This window comes from Mobula hypostoma, chromosome 27 (assembly GCF_963921235.1).
Source record: "Mobula hypostoma chromosome 27, sMobHyp1.1, whole genome shotgun sequence".
Taxonomy (NCBI): domain Eukaryota; kingdom Metazoa; phylum Chordata; class Chondrichthyes; order Myliobatiformes; family Myliobatidae; genus Mobula; species Mobula hypostoma.
The window spans coordinates 10,452,803-10,458,802 of NC_086123.1; positions in this window are offsets into that span (position 1 = coordinate 10,452,803).

Consider the following 6,000-nt stretch of genomic DNA (forward strand, 5'->3'; position numbering starts at 1 on the left):
TAATCACAAAGAGATTTGGGTGGGGGGTGGAGATGAGCAACGTGATGTAAGGCAACTGTTTTTGAAAAATAACAGACTTTGTGAGGAACAGATATGTTCTTGTCACATTGGTAAGGTAGTTTATCAGCAAAACTTCAATATGGAAAGGATTTTAATAATGTACAGATGGTACAACAGCTGAATACATTTTTAAAAAAATTCCCACCCTGTCTGTAAAGTCTGCACTGCTTTCATTGGAGGTCAACTGGTGTTCTAGGTTTGAGTGGTACATTCTGAATATTTTATCACTTAAACATGCCTACATCACTATCTTCCCTTAAATGGAACTTTATTGGTATGTTCCTCAAACCTAACAATAGTGCTGAGATCTTGAAATCTGCTTATTCATTCTTGCAGTACAAGCCCCTGATTCTTTTATTGCAAAAAATGCTTGGAGTATCAGAAGTGCCTTAAATAATTTTCTTATCCCAAGGTTCAGAACTCCATCTGGTGGTCCAGTCAAGGACTGGAGATATTAGGTGGTCAAGAAGGGTAAGATATTTGAATGGCCATTCACTTGAATTGGAGTCCCACTGTATTTCTACTGCTAACGCTGTTCTCTTTTGCGCTGGCATGATCCACCTATTGAGAGGACAAGTTATTGGCTATAAATGTCTGCTTCTAATTTCACTTGCAAGGAATTATGCAGTTACTGCCTGGAGTAATTTCTTTACCTCGCCTTCCTCTTGTCTTTCTTTATGGTATTCTTCGGCTCTATTCCCCAATACCAAAGCCAAACTGCGTCATCAGAACGTAAAGCATCACAATTGTGTATTTGTTGCTCAATGTGCCATTTTTCAGCCCACTTCCTTAGCATGCCACCTAACTTAGCACCCCTTCAATCAAACAGCAATTTAAAAAGAATGCCTACAGGGCACAACAGGCTGCACTGCTCACTTCCAACCATTAGTGTTTGAGCATAACTATTGATACAGAGTAAATGTAGCATGACTGTAGCTGGCTAGATTACATCTCGGACACAGTGAATCACTGCTTGCAGGAAGGAAATTCCTGTGATCTCAGGGGAACAACTGACAAAAGGGTTAATGTACTATATCACCTCTATATAATAAAGGATTTTTCCATTTTATTTTAAGGGGCGCTGGTGCTTGTTTACATAACAGTTTGACCACACACTTTCGACAGAATTTCTAAAAACATAGAGTTGTAATTTAGAATCAAATCCCTTGATCTGATCTTTGTAAGAAGTGTTGAGCTTTTATAATTTCTTTTTGCAGATTTTGTACAAAATAAGTGTGCAATGGATTTTGGGTACAGTATATTAAACAGTGGTGTTCAGTAGATTGATTATTAGCTAGTGTTTACAACATTTAGATAACAAGACAGCAGGAATACTATAAGTGATCAGGAAATGGAGTTTGCAGTGCATATCAGCATAGTCTCTGAGTTTTACTTCATTCCTTTCCAAAGCTCAGTTGCCTCTGGATTATTCATAATGCCATATCATCAGCACCCTATCAATCAGGGCACTGTTTCTGTATTCATAATTTGTAAAATGCCCCAGTGGGTTTGATTAATGGAGCAAAAAGATATTTCTCTTGTGGATACATCTGGTAACCATATTTGCTTCATTGGTTGCTCATATTCCCTGTATTTTTTTACATTTTCATACTAACACTATTCAAGCGAGTCATCATTTCAGCTAATTTCATTTTAATGGGTGATGAAATTGGTCTTGAACAGAGCAGCTAATTTTACTGACAATATCAATCTGATAAAGAATATATAACATCATACAAAGAGGTAAACAAAATCAAACATGGCGGCAAGTTTTGTTGACATTCGGTGCTGGATTCATGGTTTTATTTAATAATTCCCTCAACAGAAAGCAAAGCATGAGTATGAAAGTTTGATGAAGTTGAGGCTCTTCACAATTCCAGCCTATGTATCATCACAAGCTTGCTGTAAGGAGCTGATACTCTTGTTCTGGATTTACAACAGAATTATTGGATTCTGGTGGTGAGTCATGCAATGGCTAATCATGAGTTTATTGGCTTGGAAGTTGATTATTAAAGGAATAGAAATATAATCCTGATCCTTAAATATTTGCTCCTGTTCCTGATGTCAAAAGGGGAAATGTATCCACGCGGATTATCATGGAAGAATTTTGGTTTAACTGGTAGGAAATGCACAGACAGGCATGAAGACAACCCAAGCTTATGAAGGAACATCTCCATGAAAGAGGCCAGAAACTTTCATTTGCTTACTTCAAGTGGGGAACGAAGGGGACAAAGGCCAAGCCAATCTGCACACCTTAAAGAATAATGAATTGCACTGTCCCAAAGCGCAGTAGTAGTTCCTATAAACTACTTACCACAAAACACCAAATCAGGTAAAGTAATAGAAACCTGCAAGTTTTTATGTACTGCGTTGCATATTGTCAGAATATTATGGATGAACTATTATTGCCGTAGTGCATCAATTAAAGTTTTCATTCAAAAATAATCCTCTGCAAATTAAGTAAATATTAGTATATGTATGGAGGTGAGCTTGCTAATAATTGAGACCAAACTGATAGTTTGAAATAGACCATGAATACATTCTTAGAATGAAAGATTCAAGAAAAGTTTTAAAATTATATGAAAAGGCAGAGAGCAAGTCATTTTTCTTTTAGAATAGACTGGAGAAATGTCATGAATGACTGGTATTCCATAATTTATTGTTAATGCTAAGTGATTCACTAAAATTCTTTTAACAACAGTTTGTCAAATGAAATATTTTTTTCCAGCAACTTGACCCTCATTCTCAGGAAATACGTGAAACTGGAACATACAATCATACCAGAACCTCATCTTTCACTGTCTGACTTAAAGCTGCATTGAAAAGAATTTGAAGTTTTGAATCCAGGGTCTTAAATCATGCTTTATTTTTATTAAGGTGCAAAGTGTTTTTTTCCCCTTAGTCTTGGCTAGTGAGCCAAGTAGTAGTTATTGGAATAACCTGCTGCCAGGCAATATGTTAAGGCTTCTGTGAGGAACGTGAACAATTTTTGATTGACATTCCCACAGCAGCAGGTTGTGAATTTGGCCAAATGGGGATTGAACCAGTCTTTACACTTTGTGGTGGCCTGCTTAGGTGAGTCAATGTATTGTACTTGTATTCATATAGGGGGGGGGGGGGGGAAGCCTCTAGATTCTTAATAGAACCACTTGGAAAGATTGGCAGGGTCATCAGAAAACTTTTCCCATATGGTACAGGGTTCTGAGTTGGATGATCAACCATGATCATACTGAATGGCGGTGCAGGCTCGAAGGGCTGAATGGCCTACTCCTGCACCTATTTTCTATGTTTCTATATATGTTTCTATGGTGGGTGGATTTTAACTTTTGAGATGAAAGTCTGGAGACAAAAGTGCATATGGCTGTGTGCATGGCCAGTGACAGTAAAACAAGTGTGGAGATACACAAAATACTAAAGCAGGAGAAAGATGCAATTCTTGCCAGCAATAATAATATTAGCAATATTGACAATGGCTCAGACTTGCTCTCCCTTGGTCCCAAATCAGCAAAGAATGAGATCAGGTTTAGAAATTTGAAGAAAAGGACAGATATTAATGAGAAATAGTTGCAAAGGAGCTATGAATATACAGCCATGGTTTTTTTTAATTAAACTTGGAAGTTTGCTAATTATTGGAGTGTAAAATAGCATGGCCAAGAGTAAAAATAAATGCTGACATTGTTGTAATAAACCTTCCCATCTCTTTCCTTGAAAGAAAGACTAATGCTATATTCTAGTTCCCGACAGCTGACAACGTCAGATTCCTTGGTCACATTCCTTTAATTTATCTATAATGAAGACAGACTATATCCAAACTTGAACAAGAGGAATTCTGCAGATGCTGGAAACTCAAGCAACACACATCAAAGTTGCTGGTGAACGCAGCAGGCCAGGCAGCATCTCTTGGAAGAGGTACAGTCGATATTTCAGGCCAAGACCCTTCAGGCAGCTTTGATATCCAAACTTGAATTCACTTTGGAGAACTGGTCACTAGATAGAGGGCCAGAAGCTATTTATATCCATTCTTTTCTTGCTAAAGTCATACCAAAATCAATTGTGTTCTGCACGATTGACAAGATTCTTTCTTGGCTTAGGCTATGGATTGGTCTGAGTATTTTTTTTTAGTCAGCATGATGCACTTAACTATTACCTTGTAAGAAATATTGCAATATGATAACAGAGATTCTGATTTCAGTCCCGTTAATAAACTAAGGTGAGTTCAATATGAGTAACACAGAGGATAGACACCTTGTAAAATGAAAAATACAGGCTTGTATTTGATAGATGCCTACTATTGTTAGCTATTGTTATCAGCACACAGGTGAAAGTCTGCACTGTCTGAATATCAAAAGAAAACTCCAGATGCTGGAAGTTGTAAAACAAACAAAATTTTCAGCAGGTCAGGCTACTGTATGGGAAGAAGCAGCATTAACAGTTCAGCTTAGAGACTTTTCATCAGAACTCACTTTGGCCCATTCTAACAAAGGGTCTCTGACCCGAATCGTTGACTGTTTGTCTGCCCTGATCAGCTGAGCACTTCCAGCATTTTCTGTGTTTGCATCATCGGTTGTGTCATTTTGTTACTTTACCATTCAGTTCCCTGTTTACCTGTCAATCTGTAGGACGAGTGTGTATTTGTTTCTAGAACTGCTGCATAACAGATGTAGAGTTTTAGATGTTGGTGTAACATTGCTGAAAGTCTTTGTCTGAAAATTTGAGAATGGGAGCCATTAATTGCGTGCCAACAATCAACAGAGCCATTTGCAGCAGAAAAACATTGTGACCTTTGGTCTTTTATGCTTGCTGTCAAATCTTTGTTTTATAATACATCGTTTGTAAATTTAGTTGTACTTTTCATTTTATTTTTACATTCTGTTCTATCAGAGACAGCAGGGCGAAGTTGCAAAAGCATTCCTGTTCAAAAAGTCATAATTTTGGCCAAACATAATTTTTCAAGACTTAAGAGGGGCCCTCAATGTAAAATTTTCCTTCTAGTTGTCCATTGAGAAATAATAAGTTAGTGTGAAAAATTACTTGAGTTGCTGATTGTCAAGATACAAAGTCCCAGTGAATGCTGGAACATGCTGCTAACACTTTTCAGACAAGGTGTTTGGGAAAATTCTGTCAGCACAAAGTACAAAGGTTACAGATGTCAGTTGCAGTGTAACCAAAGTATCCCCTCACAATATTTGAATGTAAAATATATTAAGACAGCTATAAGCAGTATAAATCTGTATTTCTCCACCATTGCAAATTCAAGTTGCTTAGCACTGAATTGATGTTCAGCTGATGCTTGGGTCTTCAATCATAGCTGTGGAGGAGTGCGGTGCAGACAGTAGTTGTCAGTTGTGTTCATTTACACCAGTATTATTGGCATTCATTATGCTCTTTTGTAATGAGTCCACAGTAATAGCTATGTTAAAATGTTTACTTCTACTTATTTAGAGATGCAGCATAGTAAAAAAAGAAGTACTTCTGACCAAACAAGCCCCTCACTGCCCAAGTACACCTTTGTGACCAATTAACCTACTAACCTGTACGTCTGTGGAATGTGGGAGGAAACTGGAACAAACCCACATGTTCAGGGGGAAAACGTACAAGTTCCTTACAGATAATGATGGAAATGAAGTCAAGTCACTGGCACTGTAATAGCATAATGCTAACCGCCACACTACCATGCCACCCACATATTCTTATCTTGCTGTACAGTTGCTTTCTTCATCTTTTAATACCTGTGAAAAATTTCTACAATTTGAATACGGGTAATTGTTTTCTCTGTTTTAATGTAAACAGGTTCTCAGCCTATAGAACTTGTAAAATTGAGCTTTTCACATGTTTGCTTACGGTATTTCTTTGAACAGAAATAGTAGTAGTCATACTTTATTGATCCCAGGGGAAATTGGTTTTTGTTACAGTTGCACCATAAATAAATAGTAATAAAAC